Source organism: Peromyscus californicus, unplaced genomic scaffold, assembly GCF_007827085.1.
Source record: "Peromyscus californicus insignis strain IS unplaced genomic scaffold, ASM782708v3 Scaffold_4__1_contigs__length_199733344, whole genome shotgun sequence".
NCBI classification, from domain to species: Eukaryota; Metazoa; Chordata; class Mammalia; order Rodentia; family Cricetidae; genus Peromyscus; species Peromyscus californicus.
Window position 1 is genome coordinate 182107283 of NW_026294562.1, and position 13184 is coordinate 182120466.

The window sequence follows — 13184 nt, forward strand, 5'->3', positions numbered from 1 at the left end:
TAACTTTGTGGGGACTTGTTACTGTTGATAAAGTTAAAAATTCAAAATGTTAGTGGCCCCTTAGCCTTACAAAGTTGGACTTACAAGTCTGGCTCTTCAACAACAGCTGTGTGTATGTACATGCCTGAATGGATATTTGTGTGAGAGGATAGGCACATACACTCATGCCCCAGGGTGGGTGTGAAAGTCACATGACAGCCTCTGGTGTCAATCCCCACCTTCCCATTATTTGAGAAAAGATTTCTTTTTGTCCCTCACTATGTACCCTAGAGCAGATGGCTTGCGAGCTTCTGGGGATATTGTCCCAGCCTCCAAGATTGCTGTAAAAGTGCGGAGATCACAGATGCAGGCTCTATGCGGGTTCTGGAAATATAAACTCAGGTTTTAATGCTTTTGTTACAAGTGCTTTGTCTTATTTTTTTTTTTAAGGATTGTATATTTCAATAATGACTTCTCAGGGAATCTATGGATTCTACTTGGGTCCATGTGTTTAACTGCACCTTGAAGACTAAATCATATTTTGATCACACTAAATCATAACCACCCAGTAGTGGTTTTAGATTTTATTATAATTGTAAATATATTTTTATTAGTTGATGGAGCATTTTTTAATTGGAAATATGAGGTTCTAAAAACAAGGGTTCATGAATCCTTGATGTAAGAATAGTAATATTAGGGTTTAGTGCCACAATGAGTGCATTTATTCCTAACTTCTGCAGATTATTAAAAAGTGTTTATTTCAGTTCATTATACTTTAGCCCAGATTCACCAACAGTAACATAACAGTTTAGCTGGTTATCCTAGCTATCATTGGAGAGGGTGTGTGCGTGTGTGGTACATGGAGGCCAGAGCTTAACCTTGGGTGTGCCATTCCTTGGGTACCCATCTTGTGAGGCTCCCTAATAAAGCCAGGCTGGCTGGCCAGTGGTCTCCAGGGTTCCTCCCCCACCCCACTGACCAACAATAGCAAAATTCTGGGATTACAAGTGTGTGTCACCACGCATAGCTTTTTATGTGAGCTCTGGGGATTAAACCCAGGTCCTCATATTTGAATGGAAAGTACTATTCCAACTGAGCTATCCCCCAACTCCTCTGAGGGTTCATCATTAAGCATGCTTGCAGCTTCATAATGACCAGAGATTTAAAGTCCATTAGCTAACTGGAGCCCTATAGGTGACCGTGATGGGAAGACCATACACAATCCATGGCTCCTGCATCTCTGATTCCATAACTCAAAGGTGATGGCCAGTGCACTCCACTTCCTCTGGATTAAAAGTGTGTGTCATCCAGCCTCAAGGTCTGAATCAAAGATAAGTTGTCCTCTTGCCTCAAGGTCCGGATCACAAGTTTACCCTCCATTTCTGGATTATAGCTCATTCCAGATATAATCAAGTTGACGACCAAGAATAGCCATCACAATCCACCCTTTGTCAACTTGACACACAATAATATCTCCTTATGTCAGGATTAATTTCCAAATGTAAAACAATAACCAGGTCATAATTATGCTTAAACATTGTAACTATTCCACATAGAATCGCAAATGCATTATATATTTAACTAGGTCATAAGTATACCTAATATGATAACTATCCATCATACAACTGCAAACACATAAATTTAGAATAGTGTCAATGATTCAACCAGTAACCGATGGAAGCAGATGCACAGATCCATAGCCAAGCACTGGGCCAAGCCCCAGGAGTCCTGTTGAAGAGAGAGGGGGCGGGGAGGAAGGATTGTACCACCTGAGGAGGAGTGGATGGTCAAGGTCATGATGGGGAACCCACAGAGATAGCTGATCTGAGCTCATGGAAGCTCACCAGCTCTGGACTGACAGCTAGGGAGCCTGCACGGGACTGACCTAGGCCCTTTGCATATGTGTGACAGTTATGTAGCTTGGTCTGTTTGTGGGGCTCCTAGCAGTGGGATCAGGACCTGTCCCTGGCACTTGAGCTGGCTTTTGGGAACCCATTCCCCATGCTGGGTTGTCTCACCCAACCTTGCTGCAGGAGGAGGAGCTTGGTCCTGCCTCAACTTGATGTGCCATGCTTCGTTGACTCCTATGGGAGGTCTGCCCCTTTCTGAATGGAGATGGAGGAGGAGTAGATGGGGGGGGTGAGGTAGAAAGGAGGTGGGGGCAGGGAATGGAGGAGAGGAGGGAGGGGAAACTGTGGTCAGAATGTAAAACAAATGAAAAAAATTAAAAAATAATGGCAATATCCCTTGGGAGACATCATTCTAGTATCTTACACTTACATATGATAACCATTGATATTCCCTTAATTGGTGTTACAACATATGATAAAGAAATTGAAAGAAAACACAAATATCTATACAAATACATTCTTAACAAAATACAACAGAAGTACTCATGTCAGTTATAATCCTCATTTCTGCAACTGGTCATGTGGCCTTAGATGGTATTTATCTAGAACAACTTCCTCTACTACCCATTCTGTATTTCCTTCACACTCTGCAAGCACTTCAGCAGGTCTTGGCTCATTTCCTGGAGGATTCTATTACTGTGTAGAGACACCATGACCACAGCAACTCTTATACAGGAAAAACATTTAATTGGGGTGGCTCACAGTTTCAGAAGTTCAGTCCATTATTATCATGGTGGAGAGCATGGCAGTGTGCAGGCAGACATGGTGCTGGAGAAGTAGCTGAGAGTCCTACATCTTGCAGGCAACAGGAAGTCAACTGAGACACTTGGCAGTATCCTGAGCATAGGAAACCTCAAAGCCCATCCCCACAGTGACACACTTCCTCCAACAAAGCTATACCTCTTAATAGTGCCACTCCCTATGAGCTTATGGGGCCAATTACATTCAAAATTCAAACTACCACAGAGCCATTCTTGAATAGTTATATATATATATATATATATATATATATATATATATATATATATATATATTATATGGTTTTGGTTTTTTGAGACAGGGTTTCTCTGTGTAGTTTTGGTGACTGTCCTGGATCTCGCTCTGTAGACCAGGCTGGCCTCGAACTCACAGAAATCCACCTGACTCTGCCTCCGAGTGCTGGGATTAACGGCGCACGCCGCCACCGCCCGGCTCGAATAGTCATCTTAACAAGGGATTTCAGCATAGGTCAAGGCAAGAGATTCATCCTTTTTCAAGATTTTTCTAAAGAATACCCTGATAGAAGGTAATAGAGAAAAGAAATAAAATGCATGTCCATTGAGATTGCATGACCAACCCTTATGCTCTTAAGGAATTCTTTCTCCCCACCCACACGCACCTCATTTGAAAGCATAATTAACTCCCTACCACCACATTTAGTGCATGAGATTGGACATCTCTCTAGCATCAGCTGATATGTGCTCACGGGTTCCCAATATCCAGTCATAATCAAAAGAAACTAGTAGCTGACTAGGTAAGTGATTATATAGATCAGAGTTGGATATATCAAAGAGATATGTGGCCAGGGCAAGCTTGGTTCCTAGTGCCCCATTCTCTTTTAGAGTCTGACTGAAAGGCCTACCCTTCTCACTGTTATAATGAACTACCCGAGGCAATTAACCTGTGAACAAATAAGGTTTATTTTTGGCTTAAGATTGCTGCCCAGGATCAAATGGTTCCATTACTTTGAGATGTTGGCAAGGGTGGCTAAGGGTGGGAGTGTGCTTGCGGGATAAACTACTCGGCTCACAAACCAGGAAGCAAAAAGTGTAGCTCAGGAACCAGAATCCCACAGGTCCCTTCAAGGGCATACCCTAGTGACCTAAGAACTGTCAATTAGGCCCTACTTCTCAAAGATTTGTCACTTCCCAAAAGAGCCAGGCGGGGGGGACCCACACCCTTTACAGACAAGCCCTATAAGACTCTCATCCCAAATCACAGTACACAAATAATCCATTCATTGGTCAAAAGAAACAAGCTTTCCAAGAATGGCTGAATGTTGAATGTAAACTAGTATTAATTCAAGGAGGGAATGTTGTAAAGTGGGAAACAATTATAATGGTATCAGCAATGGCAAGTAAACCAGTTCCCTCCCCATGAAGGCAAGAAAGAAGCCAAGATTGGTACTCTACCTACCTCCAGTCAGACATCTGATAGCACAATGGTTAGTCACCTTAAAGTTACTTTTCCTGCAGAGAGGGCAATACTGCATCCTCAATCAAGCAGAGACTTCTACATCTGGAGTTATCCTCCTCCACCCTGGCACAATGCCAGCTTCATATTAATATTCATGAACTTATTGCATACCTCATAAACCACTCACATCTCCTGTAGTAATTATCTATGGTCATGATACTAAGGCATGGGATGACTCACAACCACCTAACTCCAGTTCTAGGGGATTCAACTCCCTCTTCTGGCCTCCATAGGCACCTATACGCGTGGTGCATATGCATACACTCAGGCACACACAGACACATAAAAACAAGAGAGCCTTAAACCATAGATCTTCCTAGCTAGGTGTGGTAGCACACACCTTTAATTTCAGCATTCAAGAGGCAGGTAGATCTCTGGATTTTGAGGCCAGTCTGGGCTACATAGAGTGACCTTGTCTCAAACCAGCAACAAAACTTTCATTGGTACACAAGTGCTTCTTGTTCACAACCCTGGGATAAGCCCAAGATGGGCTAGGTGACACCACTTATCTTAATCGGGACCGCTTTTACGTCTGGTGCCGTGTGTGAGCTAACCTAGTCCCTAGGTACAGCATTCCCATCTTATTTGCTTTTCCTGTTGCTGTGATAAAATACTCTGACCAAAGCAACTTAAGGGAGAAAGGGCTTATTTTTACTTCCTAATTCAAATATCGTCCACCATGGGACATGGAGGTGGAGAGTAAAGGAAACCTCAAAGCCCACCTCCAGTTGACGCACTTCCTCCAACAAGGCCGCACCTCTCCTGATGAGTGAGGCTTTGAGGGCCATTATCATTCACATCACCACATCTCGGGTCATCCGACTTGGTGATTGTCACCTTTTACCCACCGAGCTCCTCCTGATCATTACCCATGATCATTCATTCATTCTGGCACAAGTGCAGCAGAATTGGTGAACCGGCCCGTTGACACATGGAATTAGCGCTACCCACTTCATTCTGTTGGCTACCGCAAGCTTCCTGGGATAAGGAAATTATAACTCTGCCCTCAAGAGAGAAATACCATACCCTGCGACACTGAGTTTGAATATGAAGAGATGTTAACGCCATAGCTGAAGCAATAACTCGTACATTTTCCTCTGCCTGACACATATCCTCCATGTGCTGTAAATCTATACAACAGTGGGAGGCTCAGTGGTGATCGGCCATGAGGAGAAACCACTTGTAGAAGCTGAGGAGTTTTTCTACCAGCTGGGAACTGTGCCCCAAACCTATTCTGTGACTGTGATAGTAACGTAGGTTCAGAAGCAAAGAAGTGAAAACCGAATAGATTAGTGACTCGCTTCAGTAATCCCAGCACTTGGGAAGCTAAGGCAAGGGGATCATGAAGTTGAGGTCAGCCTGGTCTACATAGTGAAACTCTGTCCCAAACAAAACCAAACCACTTTTCCCCCAGTGTATCATTACGTAGTCTGAAAAACATCTTTTCTTTTCCTACCATGGGCCTCTATCAGTTTAGAAATTTTGCAACCGAAGGCAAGTTTTCCACCAGGAGACGCAACAGCTCAACAGCACCAGAAGTGGAGCCACTGAGGGGCAGCGCCCGTAGAGCGCTTACAACGCCCTTATCTTGCTGAGGACTACATTTCCCACAGGGCCCAGCGCGCTGTGTTCGGGCTCTGGGCGCTTCGTCCAGAAGAAGCTGCGGGCTGGGCGGCGCGCGAGCTTCTGGGACATGTAGTCCGGTGGGTGGTGCCCTCGAGCAAGGGGACTTGGGTTTGAAAGTCTTCCCGCGGCATTCCACTCCGGGTGACCGCGGGCTGCGGTGTCTGGAGGAGAGTGCGGCTGGAGAACCGAGCGCGGGGATGAGAGGCAAGGACACGGGAGAGGACTGAGAGGCCAGGGTGTCTGCATGAGGCCTGGGACCCCACCTTGTCCCAGCTCCGTCGAGGACAGTGGTCTGGGTAGGGGATGTGCGAGGGAAAAAAGTGTGGCATAACTCTGAGAAACTTTTGTTACTTTGTGGAATTTCGTGTAATTCCAATTTGGAGAGTCTGGACCCTACAATGTATCTGTTTTCCCCTCCAACAGCCTTAAGTTCATGGGCGGCTGAGTTTGTCTCGCCTGTGCGGTTGTAGCTGGTGCTAACTGGGTTATTGGAACACTGTAGACTCACATTCTCTCCTTGTGAGGGTGAGTGCGAGCTTGTGTTAGACTTTGTAACCGTGTTTGCCTTTGTGTACGTGTGAGCTGCCGGTTGTGAGTTTTGCCCAACCGCCCAACTGTGCCAGTGTGGCTGAGTGTGATTGTACAAGCTTGTATTTGCACACTGGGTGACGTGTCTGTAGTTGAGCCTGACTCCATGTCTCATTCTGTGGGTCTGCTACTGTGTCGCATTGTGAGTGTGCAATTTTTATTACATTTATTTATTTGTGCGTTTGTGCGTGTGTGTGTAGGTATTTGGACAACTTTCAGGAGTCGATTATCTCCTGCCCTGTGAGTCCCCGCGACGGAACTCAGGTTGTAAGGCATGGCAGCAATCGCCTTTACAGCTGAGCCACCTAGCTGGTTCCAGCTTGTGAGTTCATACTGTGCCTCTCAGAGGGTGTTTGTGTGGATTTTAGGTCTCTTTGTATCTGGTATGGTGGGAATGTGTTGGTGTGGTTGAAGGAGTTGGGGCTCAACTCAGCTGTGGGAATTTGAGTGGTCTGGGTTTGTGTATAGTTAGTGAGTTGCATTTCACCGATTTGTATGCAACGGATTCTGTACTCTTGGGTGTGTTTTATATGTATTTGAGTGTGTTTGCTTATATGTAGGTAAGGGTGATAGTTTGTACATATAGGAGCCGGTTTGCGTGATCAAGAAGTTTGGTCACCAGCACATTGATACGCTATCTGGATATCTATTAGCTAAACCTGTGGGTACCCAAGGGAAAGTTGCACCAGGCAAATCATTTTACCCCTACCCAGTGACCTGTGGCATGAAACCCTGGATAATTTCAACCCAAGCCCAGAAGACGGCTCCGTAGTCCCAGTTCAGGCAGAATATCCTGTTCTAGGACTGAGGCGCTTATGGAGATAAATGACTTCAGAAGTGGCTACAGGGCAGTGGCATGGGACCAGGCAGAGGTGTCTTTCCTACTTACTAGAATGTGCCTGCTGGTGTCGGGGCACGGGGCAAACTACAGGGTCTGGTGAAGGGTGGGCAGGGATCCAGATTGGGAATTGAGGGGTTTCTGAACCACAGAGCCACCAAGTGCCTGGATGTCTCTAGACACCAGGAGAAGAGGAGAGAAGACAGGAAATGGAGGAAAACTCGAGTTGGCTCAGAGGAGGGGGTTGTGGTGGGCTCTTCAGGACACACAGCCAGGCATTGCAAAGAGGGATCTGGGAGCCCCTGAGGCATATTATTCTAATGAGCCAGGAGGAAATGGGAGGAGTCTTCCCAGACTTTAAACCGATCGGTTGGGAACCAGAAGAACCAGTTAGTCGCTTGCTTTGATGGGTCTTAGAGGGATATTTTAGAGAGAGACCCGTAAGGGAGTTAGGCTATATCTGGAACCGTGGGGAGTTCAGGGAGTATTTGGGGCTCCACACAGGACACGTATGAAGATTCCTGGATGAGAAGGGTGCTTAGGAGAAAGTTTTGAGCATCCGCAGCAAGTAAGTATGCATTAGTGCTCAGTTGTGGGTGAGGGCAGGATGCATCACTGGATGGGAGTTGTTACCATTGGACCCCAAATGAGACTGAAGTCGGCCTTAGAGTCAACCAGAGAGAGGTCTTCTGTCAGGAGGGTGACTGGGAGTTTTAGAATGTACTTCTGTCGATGGCATGTCCACACCTGAGTACGCTTGGAGGGGATCTCAGCGTTTATAGATAGAGGCCAGGCTGAGTGGGCAGATTCCTCAATTTTCTTGGCATATAACTGTGCGGATGGATGTGTGTCTGTGTGCTAGGGTGTCCTCGGTTTTTCTCTGAAAGATGTGTTCCTGGCACCTCAAGTGTGGTTGGATTTTTCCCAAGTCTGAAGGTATATCAGCTTGTGTGTGTGAGAATTTACCACAGGTCTCAATGTCTTTAAAAAAAAAAAGCCTGCAAAGTAGAGGGTGTGTTCAACAATTCCATTATTATTGTTGTTGTTATTGCTATTATTTTTGTTGGTGGTTGAATTTTTCTTTGATAATTTCACATGCGGATATAGTGCATTTGCTAACCCTTACTCCCTCTGCCTTCTTACATCTCTCCCACCTCCCCACACCCCTCCACCCCATAACAGGTTCCTTTCTCGCATTTACGCCTTTTTGTTTTGTGACCCACTGATTTTAACCAGGGACGGCTGTGTGGCTGCAGGTTTGGAACGATCAGCGGGAGACTAGTGGGCTCACCGTTTGGTATACAACTGAAGACAGTGACTGTTTCTTCCCCAGAATCCATTAGGTGCCATAGTTCAGTGGGGAACCTCTCTCTAAACCGTCCGTGATGGCTGCTGGTAACCCCAGTCTGTAACCCCAGTCTTGTGTGGTGGCTACGAATTCTTGAAAGTACAACATTGTAAAAATAACGAAGTATGTCTTTGTGAGTAGCAAAGTTCGTGTCAGTCTATAAAGGGGGTCACCACATGTTGGAGGGCATTTTATGTCTGCTGAACCTGCCAAGATCCAGTCTCTGTTGCCTAACCCACCATTCCTGGGTACTGAGCCCTGATGCTGCCTCTGGGCAGAAGCATAAAACTCGGTGATCCACGGATCTTTTTTTTTTTCAACAGCAGTTTGCTTCTTCCTGGAGGTCGCACTCACAGGGAAGGAGTGGAGGGGGGAGGGGGGAGAGCATGGCCACGTGTGGCCTAGCTGAAGACTTCGACGATATGGACACGGTGCGGGGGTGGGGTGGGGTGGGGGGTGGAGTGCGGTGGGGTGGGGTAGGGTGTGGGGGGGAGGGGAGGGGGGTGGGGAAGGGTGGAGGGGGTGGGGGGTGGGGGGGGTGGGAAGCTGAGGTCAGAGTGGAGAAAGAAACCCCCGGGACCCTGACGCTTGAGGAGCACTAAAATTCAAACCAGTGCACAAAAAGCATATCCTCCATCTTGGGCATTGTTCAATTACTTGAAACATTAGACCTTCATATTTTTAAAAACTTTTTTTTTTTTTTTAACTTTTTAAGTAGGTCTATGTGTGTGTGACGGGGAGCTCTGTCTGTGCATGTGTGAGCACAAGTGCTCACGGATGTCAGATCCCTCCTAGAACTGGCTGTTGTGGGCAGTTGCCAGCCACCCGATGTGCTTGCCCGGAGCAAAACTCCAGGACCTCTGCAAGAGCGATCGGTGTCCTTAACCACGGAGCCATCTTCCCAGTCCTTGAATCCCCATGTTTAATAATTTAAGAAATATTTATTTATGTATTTATTATTGATTAATTAATTAATTAATTAATTTATGTGTTTGATGGTGTGCGTGTGTGCGTGCGCACATTCTGTAGCACTCAAATGTCATCCTCACTTTGCATCTTCTTTCTGAGACAAGTCTCTAGCTCGCCCGCCGCTGTGCTGTGTGTACCCTAGGCTGGCGGGCCTGTGAGCTTCTTGGGCGTTGCCTGACTGTGTCTTTTATTTCGCTGCCGGAATGTTGGGGAAACAGACTAGAACGGGCCGTGCCAGTCCTTTCACCTCCCTTGTGGGAATCTGAACTCCAGTTATCAGGCTTGCGTACGTGGCAAGCGCTTTGACCCACCTCGCTGTCTCCCTGACCTTCTCCACCCATTTTTGTTCTCGTTTTGTTTGTTCGTTTGTTTTGTCTTTGGGTGGAAGATACGAAAAGGTCAGACAACCAGCTTAAATACAGGACAGTTAAAATACAGGACACCATTTAAATTTGGATTGCAAATAATTTTTAAAATAATTTTCAAGTATTGTATAGGGTGTATATATAATTTTTAAGCTAGTTATTAAATACATTAAAAAAAAATAGTTCCTTGGGGCTGGGACGTGACACCGTCAATAAAATCCCTGACGTGCAAGTCTGAGGAACCCAGGTTCTGCCCGCACCAAACACCAGGCGTGTGATCCCAGCACTGGAAAAGAGGAGCTAGAAAGGACACAGGGACCCCTTGGCCAGCACATCTAGCTCAATAAGTGGGTTCTAGATTGCAGTGACAGACCGTTGTTCAAAACACAAGATGGATGGCACCTGAGGAATGACACGATGTAGACCTCCAGCTTCTACATGTACACGCATACACTCTCACCCCCCCCCACATATGAACACACACACACACACAATACACATACACACAACACACACATATTCTTTTCCCATAGGCATGCCCCCAAGTAGTATTTGGGATGTTTCTATAATTGAAAATTATTCTTTGCTTATCTGAAAGTTAATTTTACTGTATTCCATGTGTTTTTATTTACCAAATCTGCCAACCTGGTTCCCTAAGGTCTCACAGCTAAGAATGGTCAACTGGGAGCCACCTCCCTTCATCCCCAGAAAAACTGACTCCATTACACACCTCTCCACTGTGTCCTCGGGCTTGTAGTAATACCTAGTGAGACTGGGAACTTGAGCACAGCGGAGTTTGATTGACATCCTTACTAAAGAGCAGGCTTCTCCTGGTGCCTTGTGTTGAGGGGTACCAGGAATCAGCCATCTCCACAGGTATCCTGTAAAGGAGTTGTATAACACCCTCATTTCAGAGTCCGTGGAACCTGAGGAGAAGAGTCATTTGCTCAAGGTCCAGGTGAGGAGTATAAATACTTTTTTTTCTTTACTATTATCACATACAACGCTGGGATGTAACTCAGTTGGGAGAGCGCTTTAGCCTAGCATGCAGGGAGCCCTGGGTTTTATCCTTAGTACTGAAGAAAGTAGGCATGGTGGCGCATGTCTGTGTTCCCAGCTCGAGGGAGGTGAAGGCAAGAGAATCAGAAATCCAAGGTCAGCCTTGGCTATATATCTAGTTCAAAGCCAAGCTGGGATACCTGAGATTTTTGTCTTAAAGAAAAAGAAAAGTAGGGGGGTGGGAGGTGGGAGGAGGGGAGTGGTGTCTGTGGATAGCATGTGGAGTGAGTAGAAAATTTCTTAATAAAGAAAAAAAAAATTAGCACCGAAAAAAAAAAAAAAGAAAGAAAAAGGAAAAGAAAAGTAGTGGGGGTGGGGAGGAAGGGGAGCAATCAGAGAGTTAGTTCCTGGGGAAATAGCCAAGCAGGTAAATCACATAAAAGCCAGGTAGGGTGGGGTGGCCTACGTGTAATCCCACTGCGTGGGAAGAGGAGACAAACCCCCAGAGAAAGCTGGCCAGCCTGACTAACTGAAAACGGGGAGGGTTGAGTGAAAGTCCCTGCCTCAGCATATAAGATGGAGAAGAATCAAGGATGATGCCTGATGTCTTGTGAAACCTTGGGGCTCCATGGCACATAGACACGATGTGCACACGCATTCCCTCCGCGTGCACCTCCCCACCACACATGAGAGCATTCATGCATGTGCGCGTGCGCACGCGCGCGCGCGCGCGCGCACACAGACACACACACACACACACACACACACACACGTAGTCAGGCACTCAGCCAAAAAAAAAAAATTAGAGAGGATTGCATGATGAGGCTCCACCCAAACCTAATCATTCCCGGTGGAGGCCCCATCTCTAAACACTGTGGTCAGATTAAGTTTCTACTCTCTGGATACCGTTAACCCAACACATTGGGCTTAAAGTTCCTGCGTGAGTCCAGGGAGGGCTGGGGACAGAGCTGGGATTTGGACCTGGGCGTTTAAATTTATCACTTTAGAATGGGATGAAAACAACGTGGGGATCTGGATGCTTAACAAGAGCTGTCTTTACTGAGCACTGGCTGTATTCCAGGCACTAGAAGTAGATATGATTTACAGTTGAGAGTTTCCCTCATCGCTTTTACGTCCATAGTGATCAATCTCAGAAGCGATCCAAGAGAGAATCCCCAAGGAGTTATGGTATTTCTTTGAGAATGCAATGTGCCGAGGTAAATTATGGGCATATTCAAGGCTGAGGCAAAGGGAAAAGATTTATTAGCAGAAAATGGAGGGATTGGGGGCTGAGAGATGGCTCAGCAGTTAAGAGTGTGCTTTCTTTTCTTGCAGGGGATCTTTCCCTGTACCCACAAATAGGAGTATCACAAATGCCTGTAACTCCAGCACCCTCGGTGGGCACTGTGTGCACATGAATACACCACACACATACACATACACACACACACACACACACACACACACACAAATAAATAGTAAATAAAGAGAGAGAGAGAGAGAGAGAGAGAGAGAGAGAGAGAGAGAGAGAGAGAGAGAGAGAAAGGAAGAAAGGGGAGAAATTGATGAATCCTGCTTAGATACAAAGCTTATTGGTTTTGAGACCTGAAGGATCAATTGGCACCAGCTCATTGGTGGAGAAGCCATTGTAGAAAAGTGTCCTGGCAGAGCATGTCAATATGCTGAAGGTAGAATTTGTTACACAAATATGTGCACTCGTGCAAAGTGTGTAGGTCCTGGGTGTGTGTGTAAGAAGGAATTTCTCATGAAGCTTCAGAAAAATCATCTAGAAAATGTTTGTCTCAGCCAGCACCCATGAACTCTTACTTTAAGTTTTTTTTTTTGGTTCACTCTTTGTGTATATGTACATGTGCCTCCTGCTTGTGCAAATGTGTGACACACCCATGTGGTGCCTGTGGCGACCAGAAGAGGGCATCAGATCTCTGGCGCTGGAGTTACTGGCAGTTGTGAGCCCTTCTGTGGGTTGTGGGAACTGAATCCAGTTCTTCTGGATGAGTAGTAATTACATTTAACTGCTAAGCCATCTCTCCAGCCTTGAGTTCTCTCTTTTTGTATAACTTCCTGGCTCTCACGTTGGCTAGGTGGGATGAAAGATTTCGTGTAGGTAGCAGCAAATTTCAGTGTTCCTGCCCTTTTCTGCAGGCTGGGCAGGCTTTGGACTTGGGATCCTCTTCAGCCTCCCGACCAGCTAAGATTAGAGGCGTGAGCCGACCCGCCAGGCTTCTACCTTTCTCTGGCTCTTTCTCTTTTTCACCTTTATTTGCTCATTTGTTTGGTGTGTGTGTGTGTGTGTGTGTGTGTGTGTG